A 24,518-nucleotide genomic window follows, 5' to 3' on the forward strand; every position below is an offset into this window, starting at 1 on the left:
TAATTTTTGTGTTCTTCATGGTTCCCAGTGAAGAACCTTGCACATTGTTCCATTGGCTCTTTTTTAAAAAATATTTTTATTAGTGATTTACAAAAATTGTAAGATAATAGGGGTATTGTTCCAGACCCCTGCCATCACTACAGTTCTGTGTCACCCATCTCACTTATGGTAATGACCATAGTTCCTCCTAGATCATAATTATGAAATATAAATATGTATATATAATTAAAAAAAATTTTTTGACCAGAGCGGAGCTCAGCCCTGGTTTATGGTGTTACTGTGGATTGAACCTGGCACTTGGGAGCCTCAGGTATAAAAATTCTTTTGTGTAACCACTGTGCTGGACCACCTCCATCCACTGGTTCTTGAAAACATCACTGTATGGAAAATGATTGAATTGAATTGAATTTTTTTCCCACTTGAAAATTAAACTTAGGATTTTGAAACCTGGTAGCTCAAGTGACCACTGGATCTAGCAGGACCAGCTAGCTGACCTTTAAGACCCAGCCTGACTCTGCATTTCTGCAATTCAGAATCTGGTTGGTGTCTGAAATCGACTTTGTCCTTCAACTTTGGTCTGGGACTTATCAATATTCTCATGGCTAAATTCCACAAGTTGGCATGATCTGGGGAGGCAAATAGGGTAGAGTTTCTTGCCATCACTTTTTACAGCTTGGCAAGGGGCATAAAGATTGTCTTTCCCTGTGTTGCTGTGTCATTTAATGAGGTTGCCTGGAGTCCAGGGCTTGGCACGTGTGGGTGGTGGCAACTTTTGCCCCTTGTCTTACTTTCTGACCCAACTTCTCTATCCCTATCTCACAACCTCCAATTTGGTTATTTCTGGGGGTGTAATCTATATGGTTTATTGCAAGAAAATGAGGAAATATGTTTTAGATTGGAATTCTACTTCATGATTTATTTGTCCAACAAGCTCCTTTTGAAAACTGTCCATGCTTCATGCCCTACCCAACAAGATTTGGGGGCAAAGGGGTGGTGGTAAAAAGATAGCCAAGACACACTTTGCTGGTAAGGAGTTCATGGTTTAATGAGAGACTATCAGGCTCATAATGGAAGAAACTGTGGGTACTAATGGGGGGAGCAGAAAAGATAGATCCATCTCAGAATGTTGACAGGTGGGAAAGCTTCCTGGAGTAGGCAACTTCTGAGATGAGTTTTGAAAAATATACAGAAATTTGCTGGGCAAAGAAGGAGAAAAGGGAGGAATACTGTAGAAATATTCCAAAGAGACGGACTAGCATGTGGAAAAAGAAGTTGCACTTACCCCATGTTTGCAAAGGCACTTGTAAAATAATTCATACTTCACAAGTGATTTAAAAAAATGAAAAATGGGCCTCAAAATGGAGGCTAAAAGACTTGTCCAATAGGAGGAACAGGAGTTAGAATTATGGCCACAGATTCCCTCATTTCACTTCTAATTTTATTCCATACTCACAAAATACTCATTCTTCCATTAAATAACTAAAAGTCACTGGTATATTCCAGTTATGGAAAAGCTGGTCTTGGAGGAACCAGGGAGACATGGTTGATAGAGGAAAAGGTCAGGCATGATGTATATGTGAATAGAAGCACTGGCACTTCTTGGGGACTGGGAACCAAGAACAAAAAATCTCATCAAAGAGAATAAAAATGTCTCTCTTTCCAGAGCAGGTATGTTCTGTTTTGTGTTGGCTTACTTATAAACTATTAACACTAGACAACTGACCAAATATGGCTGCTTGATGGTTTATGTATTATGTGAAACCCAGTATGGTTTTTTATGTACACATGAAATATTATTAAGTATGGTTAATCTAACCACAATCTTGAGGATCAACTTTTTCTTTTCTGCTCCATATCAGATGATTTTTTTAAAAAAAGCCTCTAAAAGATTAGAAGTGTTCCCCTAGCATAGTTCCATGAGTTCTTTTAAAACCCCTTGACCCTGAAGTATTTGGCACTAAAGTGATTACCATAGTCATAGGCCCTTCACTTTGAAGACTTTCCTAATTAGAGGAAATAAGGAAACTAAGAATGACCCAGCACACACATTAGAGATTAGACATTCCAGGCACTAGTCTATTTAACTTTCACTAACTCTGCCGGATACAGTCATCATTAGCTGTTCCCCCCCCCCCCCAGCAGGTTTATCACTGGGAGTTGGTGCCTGCACAGCTCCACTGTTCTCAGTGGCCACTTTAAAAATAATTATTTATTTGAGAGAGAGAGAGAGAGAGAAATTGAGAGGAGAGGGGGAGATAGAGATAGAGATAGAGATAGAGATAGAGATAGATTTACTTACAGCACTGCTTCACCACTAGTGAAGCTTTCTCCTTGCAGGTGGGAATTGAAGGGTTGAACCTGGTCATTGTGCATTGTAATGGGTGTGCTCAATCAGGTACATCACTATCCAGTTCTTAATTTTTTTTGAGGCAGAGAGAGAGAGAGAGAGAGCGAGAGAGCTTTAGCACTTTAGCACTGCTCCACTGCCTGTGAAGATTCCCCCCTACCCCTGCAGATGGGGACCAGGGTCTTGAACCTGGGTCCTCAGTCATAGTAATATGTGTGTTCTACCAGGTGAAACTCCATTTGGCCTCCCCTATTATTCCAATTTTAGCATGTGAGGGACCAGTATTTTGAGATGTTATAATATTTGGAAGCACCATAGAATAAGGAGAAAAACCACAATTCTGATCCTGAAGTCTTTTCTTCCCTCAGCTTATATGAGTATATTTCACATGTGTCATACTTTGGACAAGTTACTTAACTCATTTTGTTTGGCTCTCCTAGTTGTAAATGAGACGATAATGGCAGCTCTCTCATAGGAAGGATTCAGGAATAGGAGTCAATCCTGGTAAAATGCTCAAAACAGAGCTTGGCACTAGTAATCTCCCCTGGAATGTTAATGACCATTACAGGCACATTGGCTTTTTGCCTTGGCTTCACTCATCAAAGAAGAGGACAGTGTTGTGTATCTTTCAGGGCAGCATAGTTGCTCTGGGCTGTGCAGTTGGGGATGTAGCTGGCTGGCCAAGACTGTGCAAAACCAGGGAGGACTGACCTGCATGTGGGAGTTCCAGCATTTTTAAGGAGTCAACCTCCTTCTGTTAGAGTGGACCCATTTTACCTTCCAGGCACCAGAGAGCACAGAATTGAGGTTTGTTTTTAATTTGACTTAATTTTTTAAATAGCTTCATTAGGAAAATGTATCAAGACAGTTGTCATATGTGTACAGTTTCATCTTCTCCACTTTATTGGGGGGGGGGTTTGATGGTTTTAATGAGCTGTTGACACACAGGTACAACCTCTCATCTTCCCATAATAGGTGTTTGCAAGATACTTTCTATCCTAAACTAGGTCCTTTTCCATCATCCTACACCAAGATCCCAGTTCCTCTTCATCCCTTCCCTTACCCACTTTCTCCAGAGCCCTTTACTTTGGTACAATACACCACACATAGTCCAATTTTAAGCCCCCCTTACTGTGCTTATTTCTCAAATTCCATCTATGAGTGAGATCATCTGGTACTGGTTTCTCCTTTTCTGGCTTATCTCACTCAACATGCTACTTCAACTTCTGTACAAGGTATGGCAAAGGAGATAACTTCACCCTTTAAAAGCCGCATAGTATTCCATTGTGTATATATTCTACAACTTTCTTAGTTACTGATCTGTCATCTAGCATCTGGACTGCTTCCCAGTTTGGGTAATTACAAACTGTGTTATTATGAACATAGGTGGAACACACAGTTTTAGGGGCAAAGGCATCTGAGAAACCACTGAGAATTGAAAAACTCAACAAATTCAGGGTAGTCACAGGACCCTGAAGAACGTTCCAAGGAATTCTGAACCTTAGGGGAGGTGATATGACACAAGACCACCTCGAAATCTGACAAAAGTGGAGCCTTGTCAGCAGGGGCCTGGAGGTGACAAGGCTGCCAAGTAAGAGTTGGGTTCTGACACAGATGAAAAAGTCAGGCAGGGCCCTTGGCAGAAGTACACAGAGATTAGGGTGGTGGCCAGTCGGTACAGCAGGAATGGATCTGGGCCTGCAGGGGTGGTCCTGTGTGTGTGGAGGAGGACAAGATCATTCTGAGGCTTCAGAGAGGACAATACTCCCAGCACAGGCAGAACTGAGAGCTGAAGGAAGGTCAGAAGAGCTGAAGGAGGAGCAAATCAGAGTCAGGCTGGACAGCAACATGGGACCTTTGGCTCAAAGCAGAGGAAGATTATCATAAGGGCAATGAGTGGTATTCCCAGCTCTGGTGGGTGAGGATGAAAGTCTGTTTGTGGAGAGAGGCCGAGACCCTGCCCACTTGTCCAGCTCAGGTCTGTCCTCCGCTACAGGAGTGCTTCTGGAAAGTTCCTCCTGCCTCATAGAGTCTCAGATTCTATTTGAGGGAAAAGATTGGCTATCAAGAGATAATGAGAAGAGATAATGAGAAGGGGTGCACTTGAAACTGTTTTTTTTAATTTAAATTATTTAAAAGATTTTATTTATCTATTAATGAGAAAGATAGGAGGAGAGAGAGAAAGAGCCAGACATCACTCTGGTGCATATGCTGCTGGGGACTGAACTCAGGACCTCATGCTTGAGAATTCAATGCTTTATCCACTGCACCACCTCCCGGACCACATCTGAAATTGTTCAAGTTCCTAGGCATGACCATCGGGGTCCAACTTCCCTATTCCCTTCCATTTAGGGGTGGGGTGGAAGCTTCACAAGATGTAGAGCTGTGGTGCAGGTGCCTCTTGTTTTCTTTCTCTCCCTCAGTATCTCTCTGTTCCTTGTGCTTTATCAAAAACAGAAAGAAGAAAAAATCCCTTGAACAGTGGAGTGGTGCAGGCACTGAGCTTCAGTGATAACTCTGATGGCAAAAAAGAAGAAAGGCAGGGAAAAAAAAGAAAAGAAAAACAAAACAAAAACAGTGATGGTGCATAAAACAGTAAGGCATGCTAGGTGTGAACCTTTTCTTAGTCCTCTCCAAACACCCAATTATTTCAGCCTGACTCAGACCCTCTGCCTCCCTGAATCTTGTCTCCTCTATAAAGCAGAGCTAAATATAACCCATGTCTCTGTGCATGTAGGCCCTGGGGAGTGGAAATGTGAGAGGACTAGAGGCTAAAGGAAACTGAGTGCCCCTCAAGGGCCTTGGCCTGGTGTGGAGCATATGGCCTTGGAGAAGATAATGCTGTCATATTGCTGTGTGTGTGTGTGTGTGTGTGGGCAGGGCCCACTATTTGCCATGTGACCAGGCAACTCCAACTTGTGCAGGTTCCATTCTGTCCCCGTCATGTCCCCAAAGCACTGACTGTAAGTTCTCTTTGGGACTGTGAGCAGATCTCTCCTCCTCCTCCTCCAACCCTCAGGGTGACATCTGCAGAGGGCAAGTTGGGGAAGGGCTGAGTCACTTATTGTCTCCCTACTCCTCAAAAAGAATGCTCGTTAGAGGGCCAAGGTAATGGTGATAGATGTGGAATACCATCATTGGGTTAGGTGTGTGACTCTAATGGCTGTCCTGAAGGTGACATTCCATTAGGGGTGATGGCACTTAAATTGAATGGCAGGATGATTTACTATTTCTCCCTGGCCTGAAGGTCAGCAGGAAAACTTCCCTGCAGGAATGATACTGCAAAACCCTAACCATGCCAATCTTGGCTAGTGCTACAGTGCAGAGCAGATATAGTATCTGGCTTCCTGCTCACACAGCCTGGGGGTTTGAGTTCAGTGACTCTGGAGCAAGATGGCTCAGGGTTTAACCCTGATGCCACCACTCACTGATTATGTGGCTTTAGGCCACTTTCCTGGCCTCTCTGGGTCTGTTTCCTCATCTGTAAAGTTTAATATTCAATGGGAGAAATAGTGACTGTTTCATACAACAGCTATAGGAATATTTTTTGGAGATTCTACTGAAAGTGGGAATTAGAACAAATACACTGATATGTGAAAGCCATTATGAAGAAAGCCCCCAGAGGACCTCATGGCTAATCGGATGTGGGGGTACAGGGGAGTAGGGGTCTAGCATGACTTTGAAGTTACTAATGGAAGAAAGTGTCACCTCCAGCCTGAGAGGAATTGCTGTGGAGAAAAGAGCTGTGTTGATTTTAAGGTCAGTAGAGTAAATGGCATCTATGAGCCAGGTCAGGATAGGACACACGAATCTGGGAGTTATCTACAGAGAAATGAGGTGTTTCTGGGCTCTTGACTTTGAGGAGAAAGAGAGAAAGAGAGAGAGAGAGAGAGAGAGAGAGAGAGAGAGAGAGAGAGAGAGAGAGAGGATGAAAGGGAAAGCAGCATAGAAGATAAAGGACAGGCACACGGAACATTTGCAAGGTCAGAATCTAACAGAGAAGGAGGGAGTTGTGGGGAAGGCAAAGGGCAGAGGAGAAGGCAGACAGAACCAGAGGGAGAACAAGCTAGGATGTGTAATAGTGGGAATCTGGAATGGAATGTGATGCACAAGGACTGGGAGGGATGAAAAGAACCATTTACCAGGTATCTTCAGTGAATTGTAGGGAGAAGAGGCCACCCTCAGAAAGGAAGGCTTCAGGTGCTGAGTGAGTCAATAAATAGGAATAGTTTAAAAATTCCTACAAGTGCTAGAAACAAGAATATATTGTGTTCTTCAAAGAGAAAAATACCAGCATGCCTGATAGCTGTGAAGTCCCCTTTTTTTTTTTTTTTTTTTGACCCACTGGAGCCCAGATCAGGCAACAGAGTTGTAAAGAGAGGTTGGTTCTATCTGCTGTTTTACCCAGAACAATCTAACCCTGGATCCCCCAACTGTGAAGGGCAGCATTTATTTGGACTTGTAGTGCCTGGGTATATTTTCTGCCCTCTTAACCCAGGAGACCTGTCATTAAGCATTTTTCTGTGCTAGGCTGGTCTCCAAAGACTCTTCAATCAAGATCCCAGCCCTAGAGAATCTAATACCTGTTGACACAGCAACTTCCACATTTGTAATTTCCTCCTTCCTAGAAGCCCAAAGTGATGTGAATAACTAACGACTACACTGAACTGCACAGACTGCAGATTACTTACATCCGTGTTAACATGTAAGTTAGTTATTATCAACATTATAGTTCAGTTAAGAAATGGGAGGTTTAGAAACAGTACCAAATTCACATAGCTTTTAATGCTAGAGATGGAGTTTAAACCCCACAGATGCTTGCACATCAGATTCAGTGCACTTTCCATCACAACATACCATTTTGAAATTTAAGCAAATTAGAGTAAAAATGTAAACCAGTGTGGAGAATTCTGTGTAACTCTGTGGGGTGTCCAACAAAGTTAGGAATGGCCATATTTGAATTGGGAATACCTTGCTGGCCTTGGGAGTGTGTGTGTGTGTGTGTGTGTGTGTGTGTGTGTGTGTGTGTGTGTGGTACTGGCTTCTCCAGATATGAAAATAGTTGATTTAACTCCCTCTCACCCACCCCATTTGTAAATGAGGAAACTCACGTAGATCCAGAAGGGCTTTCTGCTGCTGCTTCCAGATCTGACACCCATTTCAATGGTGGCTGTAGTAATTTATGTCTCCTCATCTTTCACAGTTGTCTCTGGTCATGGATGACACTGCAGGTCAGTAACAGCAAGCTCAAAGTCTCACCTGCATAATTTCTTTAAAAAATGGGGGGAAGGGGCAGAGGACAGCTTAGTTCTGGCTTAAGACCTTGTTATCTGCCCACTGTGGTACTTGGAGAGAGGTGACTTGCTTCTTGCGGGAGTTGTCCATTGCTACTTAATGGTGGGATGGAGGTGGTGGGACTAGAGACTCCCCTGGAGATATGCAGTTTTCTGGTCCCTGGACCATACTGTAACATGCTTCACAGGTTACATTTCTGCCATGTTCCTATCATAGAGCATCCCTGGGGTTAGGACCTTTGTGTGTATGGGCTGGCTGCTCTACATGACACCTCTGACTTGACTGATGAGGTCTTTTGCTTAGTTAGCACTTTTATATGAATTTTTTGAGATTTATTTATTTTTCTTTACAGGGGGGGGATTAATGATTTTCAGTCAACCTGTTAACACTTTTGTGGAGAGCAAGTGAAACATATACAGTGCTCTGTTCCTCTAGAGGGTTGGCAAGCTGCTGGCTCAAGGGAAAACAGCATCTTTTTCTTAGTCATGGAGCTTGTGAGTCAGAACCGAGTCATTCTTTCATCTGCAGGTCTTAGAGAAACAGAGTGGTCTTGCTGGAAACAGCATTGGTGTCCTAGTAGAGGAGTGGGTAGGGGATGGGAAGGAGTGTCAGAGGATCTGCTTGGTGCCCAGCGGAGGGAGCATTAAATCTGGTTTCTAGCCCTCTGTAACCCAGAATTAGGCATGACCACACCAGGTAGGGGATACATCTATTCCTTCTGTTAGTAACAGCGTAAACACATTCTCTCCAGCCTGTTACAAAAGCCTGGGACAGGACCTGGAGCCTCCCCAAACCAAACCAACTTCCTCACACAGGCTGGTGGGAACTGGACATTTTGTGGAGAAACTGGCGTCTCTCCCCTTGTTGTGTCCCCACAGCCCTCACTGCTTTTTCCTTGAAGTCCGAAATAGCGGAACGAGCACATTCTTTCCCGGGGCAGCTGCTCTGCTAACTTCCAACATGTTGTGCTGTGAGCTCATAAAATCAGAGGAAATCAAAGGGAGAAATTGCAAGTGCTCAGGCCCGCAGGGACTGGCAGCTTAGGAGACTCCACTCGCCTTTTTTTCTTTCCATGTGCGTCAGATGTGTCTTCTCATCTTGCAGAGCCCAGGCCAGCTCTTACTCTTCCACAAAGGAAGGTAAAGCAAAGCTGTAGCCAGGGACCCCTTAGGCTGGGAAAATGTTTAAAGTAAGGCGAGCAGGGGGAGGGAGGCAGTGGGGGGTATTTAATGGCTGTTGTCCCAGAGACTCAAGAAAAACATGGATGACTGGACTAGGTCTGAGAGCAGTCATTTGCAACCTGGACAAAGCTGTAAACACAATGGGGAAACCAGGTTGGGACTGGATCCAGCTGAAGTACTGAAGGCTAGGAGGGATTGTTCTGGTCTTAGGAGATGTCCCTTTCCTCAAATGGTTGCAGAAACTCCTTGTCTGTTGTCAAAGTCACTTGGTCTCTGCTCTGACTCAGTGGCTACTTTCACTACAAAGCAATCACTGGCTTCTGCTGAAAAACAAACAAACAACCCAGCAGCTTCCCACTTACTTTCTTCTGCAAATGATCAAGAGCCCTTATAGATTTTGTAGGCTCCTTGGGCTGCCTTTTTATCCCTGACCTAGCTCCATGCCTCCGAAGTCAAATTTTGATCTAGAAAAATTACTTGGCAAATGTGAAAACAATAGTGGGAGTCTGAGAAATTGGCAGGGAAAGACTTGATTTAATTTACTTTTATTTTCTAAGAGATAATTCATTTTCTTGGCTCATCCATCAAAACTCTTAAAAGTCTGGCTTCTACCCTTGCTCACATCAGTCCCAAGCCAAGCAAACACTTGCATTAGTTCTTGACTGCTTGTTTTTTAAATCACATATAAGCAAATAAGTGTGTGTGTCTATAGTTCATTTTTATTTTCCCTTTCACAGAAAAGGAAATGCAAATGACTCACAGAAGAATGGAAAGGCCCTGAGTCTCACTTTTTTTAAGCAAAGTGCAAATTAAGGCTATGAAAATTAAACATGTTGCAAGCAAAATTTAGCATTCTGTGCAAACTGTTTTGAGACTTTGCTCTTTTCACTTACTTGTGTATCTTGGAGATCTTTCAAACTGGCACGCAAAGAGTGACTTCATTCCTTTTTTATAGCTTTACTATTTATGGACTTACCATAAATTTATCTAGCTAGTTTCCCATTGATGGACCCTTGGGTTGCTTCCAATTTTTTGCTACTATTAAGAGTGCCACCCTGGATACTTTCTGTGTGTGCAAGTTCATCTATCTATAGGATAAAGTGTGGCAAGTAGGATTATTGTGTCAAAAGGAAAGTGTGTTTAAAATATTAACAGGGTTTGCAGATATCCTCCTTTGGGGTTTCACAATGTATACAGCCACTGCTAATTAAGAGGCCCTCTTCTTCCCTCCCCCATCACCTTGCCACATAGGCATTTCATTATTTCATGAGAGATGAAGCAGTGTTTCTTTCTTTCTCTCCCCATCTATACTATATTTCCCCTCCCTCTTTCAATTTCTCTCTGTACTATCAAATGAAGAAATAATAAAGAAACTGCAGTTGTGTGTGTGTACTCTGGATAGAACAAAGACTTTCTATGTTCTTAGGCTCAGAGGAATTTGCTCATAATTTCTAGTACTTTCATGGTTTAATTTTAAAAATATATTTATATCCTTGATCTACTTGAGTCAGTGCTGAGGCAAAATATAACACATAGATCAAATTTAACTCTTTTTTTAAATTTTACTAATAGCATTTCCAACTCATTCATTCCCTGATAATTAGACACAGTGCAGTTGTAATTTACTGATTTTCTTATTAAAATTGGGTTTATTTCTGTTGCTAATTTACCCCACTGATTGCTGCCATGCCATGTTATGCTGCTATTGATCAGTTACTGAGGATTGTGAACAGAGACAACAAGCCTGAGATGTCAATTTCTCAACTCCTCGGAATCTGTTGAGATGTTTCCTAACACATGGGACTACCTAGTTCCATTTCATATGGCACATTATCTAATGAGGCTACAGATACTAGATACAGGCGAGGGTTTAGGGTACTGGGTTTAGGTGTAAATGTATCCATAAGCAAGGGGCAATTGTATAAATGAAAGTAAAAGTGCTTGATAGAGTTAGACCTAATAATCCTGGGATCCTTGTAGAAGGACCTAAAGAAGGCATCATAAATTCTCTAACTGGTCAGACTTAGAGCAAATAAGCTTTGTAATCTTACTAGAAAGGCCCCCAAAAGGCAGACCCCATAAACCTAACACTGTTTGTATACAATAGATGATGTTCAGCACTTTGTCAACTGGGAGAACATCTAAGCTCATCAGATAAAGAAAGGATTACAAAAGCTGGATAAGGGCAGGAGAGTGGCTCACTTAATAAAGGGTTTTCGGTCAATACCCAATACGGGGTCCCTAGTTAAGGAATCCTTGGATTCCCACACAGATATGATGGGCCCAGACCTCTAATAGATCCCTCTCTCCACCATCACTGGTCACTTCCATCAAGAATATTAGCATAAGCCCTCTTGTGGGTCACTCTAAGAACTTGTCCTCCTTATAATGTAGCAAAGGTAGAAACTGCTCCACTCTCCGAAGGGAGGCTGTCTCATCCTGCCCTGCTTGAGGGAAGACTGATCTGGAAATGAGTGCAGCCTAGAATGTTCCCATTTGTGACCATGGACTACAAGCTTAGACTGAGAGGAACTCAGAGGTTACACAGACTCCTGTGCTAAATAAATATATATGGGCCCTGGGTCAGGTTGATGGCGTAAATAGTTAATTTTATTCATAGATTTTCTTCAAGATTGGGAGCTAATCTCTTCCCCAAGCCAGCTTTCTAGCCCTATCCTCAACTCTGATACCATCTTCTCAGGTTATATTTTTGTCCAACTCCCTATTAGCTATCAAACTCAAGCAGCAAAGTTCAAAAGTCATAGGCCTCTAGAAACATATTTAAAATGGACTTCCTAGCCTCTATCTATCTTAAGATCCTTATTATCCTCTGCTCTATTCCTACTTGTTGGTTCCTGTTCATTAATTATTTTATCCTGCTGTATATCTTACTTTCAGTCACCAAGTTGCAGATGCTATCATGATTCCATCCAGACTTTCCTGGACAGATGACCTTACCCAGTACCTCACCTCTACAGAGCCCTACCCTATTAGGGAAAGATGGAAACATGTTGGGGGATATGGATCAACCAGCCAACGACTATATTCAGAGGAGAAGCAATTACAGAAACCAGACCTTCTACCATCTGCACCCCCAAAAGAATTTTGGTTCATATTCTCAATGTGTGTGTGTGTGGAGCTGTGATACGGAGATTATGACTGGAGGGTTTTAAATTCCAAATCCATCAGGACCCAGAGAGAGAAGGGGAAAAAAGGAAGGGCATTTGGGAGTAGTAATAGGTATAGGTGTGACTTGGAAAGGAGGAGAAAATGGGGCCATAGGAAAAATGAACATATATCTTGTGGTCTAAACTGTGTAGAGTTGTACTCCTCTTATCCTATGGTCATGTCAGTATTTTTTATTTTATAAATAAATTCATAATAAAAATAAAAAAGAAAGATGAAAAAAGAACTGACCCTGCAGGGCAGGAACCATTTTACATGGGTTTTAAGAAGGGGTCTCTCTGTCAATGTCTATGTCCAGCAGAGAAGCAATTATAGAAGCCACAACTCTCATCTTCCGCACCACAAAAAGAAGTTTGTTCCATAGTCCCAGAGGGGGAGAAATGTTAGGGGAAGATGGCTTGAACTCCAATTCCATCAAAACCCTTAGAGAAGGGGAAAAAGGAAGGGCATTGCAGCAATAGGTGTAGGTATGACTTAGAAAGGAAGAGAAGGCAAGACCATAGAAAATGGACATATATATATATATATATATATATATATATATATATATATATATATATATATATAGTCAACCCATATGTGTGGCCTTGAGAGAACTACTGTAGTTTCCAGTGGAGGGAATGGGGATGCAGAACTCTAGTGGTAGGAATGATGTGGACCTATACCCCTGTTATCCCATAATTTTGTACATAAATACTAAATCACTAATAAAAATTTAAAAAACAAAAAATGGGCATATATATATGTATATACATATATATACAGTTAGTTGTAGAAATAATAACCCATATCTGCAACCTTGGGAGAACTACTACTATAACTTCCAGTGGGGGGGAATGGGAATACAGAACTCTGGTGGTGGAAACAGTGTGGAATTATAGGCCTGTTATATAATTATATACCCCTGTTATATATAATATTGTGAATCAATATTAAGTCACTAGAAAAATAAAAAAAAATGATCCCACTGATTTTACTGTTTACTGCCCAGTCCTATGCTGTTGTCATTATTAAAATTTGAGAACATATATTTATTGACAAGTAGGGTAGCTGTCCTTTTCATTCTGTTGTTCTAGCTTCTCTCTCTTTTTTTTGTTTTGCCTCCAGGATTATTGCTGGGGCTTGGTTCCTGCACTAGAATCCATTGTTTCTGGGTGCCATTTTGTTCCATTTTGTAGTTGCCCTTGTTGTCGTATTGTTGTTGTCATTGCTGTTGTTGTTGGATAGGACAGAGAGAAATCGAGAGAGGGGAGCAAGACAGAGAGGGGGAGACACCTACAGACCTGCTTCACCACTTGTGAAGCGACCCCCCCCCCCCCACAGGTTGGTAGCCGGGAATTTGAACCTGGATCCTTGTGCTAGTTGCTATGTGTGCTTAACCTGGTGTGCTACTCCCAGGACCCCTCTATTTTCCTTTTAATGGCTATTCTTTTGTGTTTCATCTGCCACATGGACTTAAGATTCAGTTCATGTAGCTTTTTAAAAAGTTGATATCTGTATTGTGGTTATGTTACATTTACAAAGTAATTTAAGGAGAATTGACATAACAATGAGTCTTTTTCTTATAAACACATGTGGTGTGTATTCCCATTGGGCCTACTGGCCTCTGAAATTTTATTTTACTTTATTTTGTTTACCTATTTTTTTGTTGGAGAAAAGCAGAAATTAATAAGGAAGGGAGAGATAGAAAGGGAAGGAGAAAGAGAGGCACCGGAAGTACTTCTTCACCATTCATGAAATTTTTCCCCCTGCGAGGATGGGTTGGGGGCTTGAACCCAGGTCATTGTGTGTTGTAACATGTGCATTCAACTTGGTGCACCACCACCTGAACCAAAAATTTAAAAATATTTTGTTCAGTCACTAATAGAGAGATTGAGAGTGAGAGATCAAAAGATTGAGAGATAGTGAGAGAAAGTGAGAGGGAGAGAGAGAGAGAGAAAGAGAGATAGAACACATCAAAGCGTAACTCTGGCATTTGTAAATTTGTAATTGAACTTGGGTTGTCAATCTTTACTAAGTCCTATGTTCTAAACATTGTGACACCTCCTGGGCTGTAAGGTCTTTTGTAGTTGTAAAAGGATCTTCTTTTAGACATATCCCCTGAGTCTTAAGTTTATTTGCAGCTATTTTACTGTGTTGCCATCATAAAAAATATTCTTGGGAGGTGGGGGAATGGGACATAGTCTTTTGGTGGTGGAAATGGTGTCTATGTACAGTCCTACTAATTTGTAGTCATATAAATCACTATTTAATTAATATGAGAGGGGAAAATTGATTGAATGTCTCAAACTTTTTAAAGCACAGACTGAATCTTTTTAATACATAGGCTGAGTCTTTGATATGTTGACTCTCTTAAAAGCTTAGACCAGGGAGAACAGAATCAACCGGTGGCACAGCTATATACAAATAATGTCAAAGAACATAAATTATGGTGATGTTGTGTATGATACAGCAAATCCTTTTAAAAATATTTATTTATTACCTTTTTAATATTTAGTTATTTATTCCCTTTTGTTGTCCTTGTGGTTTTATTGTTGTAGTTATTATTGATGTCGTTGTTGTTGGATAGGACAGAGAGAAATGGAGAGAGGAGGGCAAGACAGAGACGGGGAGAGAAAGACAGACACCTGCAAACCTGCTTCACTGCCTGCAAAGTAACTCCCCTGCAGGTGGGGTGTCAGGGCTTGAACTGGGATCCTTACACTGGTCCTTGAGCTTTGCGCCACGTGTGTGCGCTTAACCCGCTGCGCTACCACCTGACTCCCTTATTTATTCCCTTTTGTTGTTTTGTTGTTGTAGATATTATTGATGTCATCATTGTTGGATAGGACAGAGAGAAATGGAAAGAGGAGGGGAAGAATGAGAAGGGGAGAAAGATAGACACCTGCAAACCTGCTTCACTGCCTGTGAAGCGACTCCCCTGCAGGTGGGGAGCCAGGGGCTCAAACCGGGATCCTTATGCCAGTCCTTGTGCTTCTCGCCACCTGCGCTTAACCCACTGCGCTACCGACCGACTACCAATACAGCAAATCCTAACAAAGGGATATTTCAAAGTTAACCCAATTGCCAAATAATGTGATTATAACAATAACTATCTATTATCTTCTTAAACCCTAAGACAGCAGGATCCTCCTGCTTCCTCTTTAGAGACTATATTTCCATCAGTCCTGGAACCTCTAAGGTGGGGCTCACTTTCCTGCATGCTTCTCTCAATTTATACCAAATGATATTCCATCCGCCGATCCCAACCTAATCAACGCAAGGAGTACCACCTCAGCATGCTTCACTTCAGACTGAGTTCAGAGACATCAGGCATGGATTGTCAGCCCTTCAGCCTCATTACTCAGGTGAGATCTTTCCTTTCATAGTGTTCTCAAATTCCATTACAGGAAGTTTATTTCCTAACAAAATCCCAAAACCTAGATATAGACCAGGTCCTATAAGATAGAGCATATGTTCACATATATCCATAAATTAGGGCAAAATATATACCTGAAAGCAATAATACACAGTAGTCTGTAGTGAGTCAGTAAAAAGTTCATAATGAAAGTATCTAATTAGACTTAGATACTTTTCTCATTTACTTCTTATTACAATTCTCTCACTCACTCTGAAGCTAACCTCATCAAAGCAAGGACTGTAAAAGCTGAATAAGGGCAAGAGACTGGCATACTTTAACGATGACTCTTTAGTCACTATCAGACCACCTCATCAGCTGGGGAGTCCTGAGATTCCCAAACAGACATGATGGGTCTAGACCTCAAATAAATTCCTCTCTCCACTGCTATCGGTCATTCCTATCAGGAACAACACAATAGACCCCTTTGTGGGCCCCCATAGGACCTTGTCCTCAACTTGGATCAACAATGGTAGAGAATGTTCCATCCTCCAAAGGGAGGCTGGACAATATACTCTATGCTACACCTGAGGAAGATGGGTTCTGATACTGGGGGAGCTTGGAACGTTCCTATTTATGACCACAGAATGTGAGCTCATATCTACAGGGATCCAGAGGTCACACTGGCTCCTAAGCTGAATCTGGGCCCCAGATCACATCAAATCAATGGGGTTTACAGTCAACAATATTTATACCCCTTTCTTATATTTGGGAGCTACTCTCTTCTCTGATACAGCTTTCTGCTCCTTCTGCCAGCCATGACATCACCTCCCCAGACAATAATTAGGATCTACCTGCATATCAGATTTCAGGCTCAGGCAAAACAAAAACAAAAACAAAAACAAAACAAAACAAATAAACAAAAAAAACACTAGTATAGCCACAGGCCCTTTGGAATATAACTAAAATATGCCTACTAGTTATCTACAAAATGGAGGGCCTCCCAACTCTTCATCTGCATTATTCCAGCCTTTAGGTCCATGATTGGTCTACAATTTGTATGGCTTTGTATGTTCACTCTCTTTTCAACCTCCAGGTTCCAGATGCTAGCATGACACCCACCAGACTTCCCTGGACAGACAACCTCACCAATGTGTCCTGGAGCTCCGATTCCCCAGAGCCCTTCCTCACTAGGGAAAGAGAAAGATAGGCTGGGAGTATGGATCGAGCTGTCAATGCCCATGTTCATCGGGGAAGCAATTACAGAAACCAGACCTTCAACCTTCTGCATCCCACAATGACCTTGGGTCCATACTCCCAGAGGGTTAAAGAATAGGAAAGCTATCAGGAGAGGGAATGGGATACAGAGTTCTGGTGGTGGGAATTGTATGAAGTTGTATTTCTCTTATCTTATGGTTTTGTCAATGTTTCCTTTTTATAAATACAAAATTAAATAAATAAAAAATGTTCTTGAAGGATACACAATTTTTCTCACTATATTCTTCACTATTTATATATAATATATAAAAGTTGTTCATATTTGATATGTTGTATATAAGAATACATTAATGAAGTCATTGTAGTAATTATTTCCCCAGAAATTCTTTGATTTAAAAATAAAACAGTTATTTGTGAAAGTACTCAAATAGATACTTCCAGCAATCAGAAGACAGTCACAAATAGGTTTTGGGAAAACTACAATCATGGTGGGGGTGCTATATAGTATGCTTCTTGCATATTGGGGTATTTGGGAAAGGTGGAGTTGTGGATATGTAACCTAAGTTCAGAAAACCCATTTTGGGCCAAGATCAAAAGTGTGTAAGAGCATAAGCAGTGTCTTGGAAAAGAATCTGTGATAAGTTTGTATTTGGTTGTATTCTTTTAAATCCCAAAACACAGAAGGAATGTTGGTTGATTGTAGTGGGAAGCAAGGCCTCCTCTGACTCCAGAGATGTGACTGTTTAATGAGAATCACAGGGGGCACTGGCCACCTTGGGTCATGGGACTTTAGCTTTCAGATCCATCCTCAGAAATCATGGGTGGAATAAGCTTGAAACCTGGGAAAGGGATTGCAGGGACATCTATCATGTGTTCTATTGGTGATAGAAGGGGAAAAATGGAAAAAACAGGTGGTTTCTGTCATCTTGTGTGAGAGAGAATTATCATGTTCTTCTCTGGTCCGGGATAAGGCAGAATAAGCATGCTCGTCCTTCACACCCCAGTGCCTAGGGAGTTCATTCGACTGAGGACTTAGAGGTTCCCTCGGGACTCAGGTACTTTTCAGGGAGCAAAGTTAGTCTTCTTACCCAACCAGAAGTAAGAGGAAAGGAAGGAAATGTGGTTAAGTTCCAATGCATTATTCTTGCTACCATTCTACTTAATCATTTAACAATGCTCTAAAGCATCCTCTTTGCATTTATGGATGAAGAAATAAAGGCTCAGAGGGGCAATTAGCTTGCTGAAGGCCATAGTTGTATGTAGCTGATGGGGAGTATAGGGAAGAGAAGACTGGAAGTGGAGCTCTGAACTCCTCCCTCTCCTTGAGCTAATGAAAGACTATTTGCTTTGCTTATGGGATTCCCATGAAACTGTGATGTGGAAAGTATATTCTACTGTAAAGTACTTTTTTTTTTTTTTTCCAAACAGGCCTACTTTCTTATGTTTTCAAACTTCCAAAAGTGGGTTTTGGATTGGCAGCACCTTATCAATCTCGCCCATGTCCTCCCCCCAAACCCAGTATGATTGCCCTGCTTTGTCTACTGGAAAAATCCTTGGAGGTGCTATTAGGTGTTGAAGGGCCAGTGAGAGATCGGGGTTGGCAGACAGCAATGGATACTGCAAAGGTGAATCCCAGACTTGCTCTGCTCAGCTCTGAGTCTTCTGCGACCTACTGCACAACCAGATTCATACTGAGAAGCCCTGCAGGAGAGAAAAGCTGAAGTTTTCTCAGGATTATAGTGGGGGAAAACTTCAAATAATAGCTCCCTTCTCCCACCCTGTCCACACCACAGCAATAAAGTTCTCCAACTGAATGGGCCAGTTATCCAGTGGGGTCTTTGGGAGAAACTCGGGAATTACTCAAACCTAGTGGTTGGATTTTTAAAGGTACACATGATATATACATATTTTTTCAGTTTATGACTCATAGTGCTTGTAGCTTCTATTTTCATCTTATACAAAAGATCTTACACTAGAAATAAGAGTATTTTAAACATCAACATCATCTCATCACCATCATAATCATCATCTTCGTCTTCATTACTATCACTTTTTGGCTTCCAAGCTGGGTTAAATCTAACATTGATGGGAAAAGCCAGCACTGTCATTTTTATCTCCACTGGATACAATAATCCTGAATTAAGCAACCAACCTCTTGAGGAGAAGCTTAGCATACTAGGTACAATTCCAAACAGGGAGCTCCTGTTTAGACACTGGAAAAAACGTCACCTAGAGAGAGGAGGTCATTTAGTCCACATCTCTTGCAAAGATAAAGGTGAAACCTAAGTAAACAATACTCTGATTTCTTTGGCTTGTATGGGAAGTTCCAGGTTGAGAGAGTCTTGTGTCCTGTGTAGAACTGCAGGATGTATGGCCACATTTTATGATCAGCACCTGGGTTGTGTGGCAGTCAAGTATGTTCAGATCCAAGTAGCTATTCTTGCATCCTTTCTCTCTTTCCATGGACCAGAGGATGTGAAAACCTTCCATCAAGCTTAATGGGAACAGGTTCAAGTGCTGGGGGAGAGCAGTGCAACAAGATAAGCAAAGATGCACCATCTCTGGTCCACTGCTAGGGAAAATGCTTATTCTGATTACTTAAACACCTGGATAATAGTCAAAACGTTTTATAACCAATAACTCATTTAATCTTCATCAAAAACATTATTCCCATTTTCTTCTCAGATGTGAGGAAAACATAAAAAGGTTAAGTAACCAGAGGAAGACTGCACAGTCCATGGTGGAGCTGGAATGACAACCTGGACTGTGCCAACCTGGAGTCTATCTCAGACTTGCTGTTCATGACACATAGCTCTTGTGCTTGACTCTTTGGGGCTCAGAATCCAGCTCAAAGAAACCCCCTTCTTTCTCATCTTTTTTAAAAAAATATTTATTTTCCTTTTTGTTGCCCTTGTTGTTTTTATTGTTGTTGTAGTTATTATTATTGTTGTTGATGTCGTCGTTGTTGGATAGGACAGAGAGAAATGGAGAGAGATGGGGAAGACAGAGAGGGGGAGAGAAAGACAGACACCTGCAGACCTGCTTCACCGCCTGTGAAGCGACTCCCCTGCAGGTGGGGAGCCGGGGGCTCGAACCGGGATCCTTACACTGGTCCTTGAACTTTGCACCACCTGCGCTTAACCCGCTGTGCTACTGCCTGACTCCCTCTTTCTCATCTTTTAAAGTCAACAAGGAGGAGCCAGATGGTGGTGCACATATTGAGTACACATATTCCCATACACAAGGACTCAGGTTCAGGCCCCTGGCTCCTATCTGTTTTGCGGAAGCTTTGTGAGGAGTGAAGCAGTGCGGCAGTCATCACTCTTCTCTCCTTCTCTATCTTCACCTTTCCTCTCCATTTCTCCCTGTCATCTATATCTACCTACCTATCTATCTATCTATCTATCTATCTATCTATCTATCTATCTATCATCATCTAATCTATTTATCTGCCAGAAGTGGTAATGGATTTGTTGTGTAGGTCCAGTGATAATCTTTGTGGCAATAAAAAAGTCAACAGAGAACTTTTTTTTTTTGGTGGTGGTGGGGATGCCTTACATTCTAAAAGAAGTTTTATTCCATAAAGGTCTATTCTTCATCTGCTATATTTCCTCCCTTGTGGACTACAGAAAAATATTCCAGGGATGTGATAATAAATATATTTGCCATCTAGGATATAATAAGATAACAGGGTTTGGTCAAATACTAGTTTAAATATCAGTATAAATCAATATGAAAGGATTTTTATGATGTGAGTAACATTCAGACAAGTGATACACTTATTGAGATACCTCCCTAATATGTGTGTGACATTTAAAACAACCATTGAGGAAAGCAGATTACCCTTCACTGGAGATAAGTGGGCTTCCTCTGCTCAGCTGAAGGTAGTAAGATAAAAGACTGAGGTTTCTGAGGAAGAAAAACATTTGTTTCCAAAGTGTCTTTAAGGCTGGAGACTATAACTCTTCCTTAGGTTTCCAGCCTAGCAATCCTTTCTGTATATTTCAGACTTGCTAGCCTTCACAACTGTGTGGAGCTAATTAGTTAAAACGAGTATCTCTCAAAAAACAAAAACAAAACAAGTATCTCTCTCCTCTCCTCCCCTTCTCAGGTCTGCTCATCTGAGTAGTTTAAGCAGGAAAAGTGTACTTATGAGTATTACCCAAGTGACATTAGAATATAAGTGAAGGTGTCTAGAACTCTGAAAAACTTCTATTATACAGCTATGATGACATCAATGATCTTGGTGGTGTGTGAGTACTGAACTGAATTTGAAAATTCACAACTTCTTTGTTTCTTTATTTCTTTGTTTCTTTCTTCCTTCCTTCCTTTTTATTTCCTTTCTTCTCCTCCTCCTCTTCCTCCTTCTCCTCCTCCCTCTCTTCCTCCTCCTCCTCCTCCTTCTTCTTCTTTTTGCATCAGGACTTGCCTGTTTGAAGCAGAGATGGGGAGTATATGGGGCTTCTGTGACACATGTGGTCAAACTATCAGTGGCAGCCTTAGAACTTAAGCTAGGGGCCACATACGTAGACAAGGTAGACAAGATGAAACATTCACAATTTCTTATTTGGATCTTGGACACAATCACGACTACATAGTGGTTGGTGAGTGGAGAGGGACAGCCACACATCCATATATGACGTTCCTCCTTCTCTTGGGAAGGCTTATTCATCCTCATATTTGCAGCCTCTTGAAACACACACACATGAAACATCTGACCTGTGCCTAGGTCTGTGATGGAGCTCTCATGTGATGATACTGCAATGATCTGAGCAGTCAGCAGAGTGCTTCTGAGTTGCTGTCTACAGTGAACTTCTTTCTAAATTTGACAGCTAATAACTCTCATCACTTTCCAACTTCAGGGATGGGAGTGGGGTGGGTAGATGTCTTCTCACAGTCCTCTGCTCAGGTGAACAAAACACAGGCATTGGTGGTGGGTGGTGGACAGTGTACAGACTAGTTGACCAGAAATGGGACAGGGGAGTGGCTGAAAGTACTTTTGGGGACAGGGGCACTTCTGAGGGGTTTTTGAGAATATCTGAAGTCTCTGAAGAAGCATGTCTGGTGAGAAGACACTGCAGGTGGTATTTGCCACAATTTACCCCAAATTACTATAATACTAGGTACTTTGTATTTCCTATTTTACCATCACTACTTTTTACTGACTTTTTCAAATGGAGTGAGACAGAGATAGAAGGAGAGAGAGAAAGAGACCATAGCATTAAATCTTCCTTCAGTGTTGTGAGAGCTGGGCTCAAACTGGGGTCACACACATGGCCAAATAGGTCTTAGTACTAGCTTTTTTTTTCTGTGAATAAATCAAGAGTTAAATATATGTGTAAAATATAGATGTATTTATGTGTATTTTACATGTATTTAACAAGAGTTAAATATATGTGTAAAAGTATTTCCAAATGGGGACAGTGTCTGTTAGTACATTTCAGTGATAAGCATTTGGACCTCATTCTAGGTGACAGGCAAAGAAAAAATAAATAACTACCCCTGTCTGAGGCTGCTTCATATGATAAGCCTGTCACATGGTGCATCTGGTGGTCTCCACAGGTCCTTTGTGGAGCCTCAGAAGCACATTAACAATTGGCTTGAAGTTGTTTTTTTTTTTTAATTTTCGTCTTTATTTGCTGGATAGAGACAGTCAGAAATTGAGAGGGAAGGGGGTGATAGAGAAGGAGAGAGACAGAGAGACACCTGCAGCACTGCTTCATCACTGTGAAGCTTTCCCCCTGCAGGTGGGGGCCAGGGGCTCGAACCTGGGTCCTTGCACACTGAAACATGTGCACTCAACCAGGTGCGCCACTGCCTGGCCCCGGCTTGAAGTTTTTCTGACAGAAAACTGCATTTCTTCTGCCCAAGTGTTGGCCAAGAAAAACCAGGTAGGGACCCATTTGTCAATTAAGTCCTCATCCTGTTAACAGAATTGGGCTCTCCGAGTTCATTTGAGAAGAACACATTAAACAGTGTTGAAATGGATCTGTTATTCCCGATTGTACCCTTAGTTGTGATACAGGGAGGTGGGACCCCGGGGTTGTCCTCTCACCATCTACAATGTTAGTTGGGAGAAAATGCACTCTGTGTGTCTTTACTGGTAGGATGGCAACGAGTGATGCCTTGGTTAGAAGCAGAGGAGACTGACAAAAAGCATTCACAGAGGACCATGCTTCAGTCATTTTCCACATGCTGTATCAGGGGTCAAGCAGCAAAGAACAAAGGGCAGGAGGAATTTCTCATTGATATGTTACCTGATGCATTCAGGCCATTCAGAAATCAAGTCTTCCCTAGTCAGAGAGGGTTGGTCTTGCCTGACTCATTTGGCTGAACCTCTGGACTCCTAGAAGGCAGGGCTATGCATTAGGTATTTTGATGACCTCAGATATCTTGTACAGAGTGAGGATGGAGTAGATCACGCAGTGTTTGAGCAAATAAATCTAGTCTCCATTCTCTATTCTCCTGGAGGCTGTTTTTGTTTGGTTGGTTCTTAAGTGGTTAACAAAGCCTTTATTACTATAAGTTTTTACTCTAACTGGGATTTAGTGATGGTATATTTTAGGGCTATGCTCTCCAATGGATGGAGAAGTTCCTAAAACACAAAGGAAGTATGGATGTCTTTGCCAGGATAGCTAAATCCCTGTCTGTTCTCTTACTTTACAGTGTAAGAGACTGGAAAGGGAGAGTGCTCTGCAATGTTTATGAAATTATCAGAGTTATCTCGAAAGTTGTCAAAAGAGTTGGAATTTCTTTTCATTAAAAAAAATTTTTTTTTAAGAGTTGGAATTTCAAGAGCAGTGTCTACAGAAGCTGTGTTGCTGACAGCTTAGGCTTGCAGATGACAATAATGAGAATACTAATAATCAGCTGTCTTCTTCCAACTACCCACATTCTCCACAGTGGTAATGCAGTTATATCTACTTCAGAAGAACTTATAAGGTGATAATGACATCTAGCAATTTTTTACAGAGCTTGTCACATAATCTTATCATAAGCTTAATTGGTTTTGGCTAAGTAAAATAGGATCTAAGCATCTTTAAGTCAGATTCACTCTTTTACAATTACTTTGTCAGAGCAATCTTTTTTACCCTTTATTGTGGGGATTAGTGATTTACAGTTGATAGTAAAATACAGTAGCTGGTACATGTGTAACATTTCTCAGTTTTCCAAATAACACTCTAGCCCACCCACCTCCTCATGTTCCAGGACCTGAACACCAGAGCAATCTCTTTGCCTGTATTGTAGACACTTGTATCTTTTCAAATCTTTGTGAGAAAACTTGAACTAAAGGTTCATGTATGGGCTTCTAAGGATGAGGGAGGAGAGGAAAGGATTATTCTCTGTGACACACAATTTTGTTGGTAACTATAATGAAAATGGTGTTAGCTAACGTGTTTGGCACATGCTCAACATGGTGGTAAGACATGGTAAAACATGCACTATTTTACTTAATTCTTCTAATAGTTCTGCAGTCAAATGTGCTCTATTTCTCTTTCTCTCAACAGATGGAGAAAACCAAGGTTTATAGAAATTCAGGTGTTTCCAGGTAGTGGTGCACCTGGTTGAGTGCACATTACAGTGTGCAAGGATCCAGGTTGGAGCCCCCAGTCCTCACCTGCAGAAGGAAAGCTTTGCAAGTGGTCAAGCAGTGCTGCAGCTGTCTTTCTGTCTCTCTCCCTCTCTATCTTCCCCTTCCCTCCCCACTCTGTCTGTCTCTATACAATACAGATTAAAAAACAATCTAAAGAAATCCAGGTAATATGCCTAAGCTTCTACTTTAAGGCAGGTTTCTAGAAGCTGATCCTGAGATGGGAATCAATGTGTAGATGATATTGAGGAAAGAATTTGGCAAGACTCAATGAGAGAGAGTGGGGAGATCAATCCCTGGGGAAAAACCAAAACAAAACAGGATGCCATCTTATAGCCTCTCTCCACTTGATTCCCCAGGTCA

The 24,518-nt window shown here is 41.6% G+C and overlaps 1 long non-coding RNA gene across 1 annotated transcript; it reads left to right on the plus strand.

Annotated features, from left to right (window-relative positions):
• The first annotated feature begins 3,026 nt into the window (after positions 1-3,026).
• Positions 3,027-16,729, plus strand: LOC132539004 (uncharacterized). Its single transcript, XR_009550318.1, has 3 exons — positions 3,027-3,154; positions 15,157-15,356; positions 16,450-16,729. It is a non-coding gene; the product is annotated as an uncharacterized LOC132539004 (long non-coding RNA).
• The last annotated feature ends 7,789 nt before the right edge of the window (positions 16,730-24,518 follow it).

The sequence above is a fragment of the Erinaceus europaeus genome, chromosome 6 (genome assembly GCF_950295315.1).
Source record: "Erinaceus europaeus chromosome 6, mEriEur2.1, whole genome shotgun sequence".
Taxonomy (NCBI): Eukaryota; Metazoa; Chordata; class Mammalia; order Eulipotyphla; family Erinaceidae; genus Erinaceus; species Erinaceus europaeus.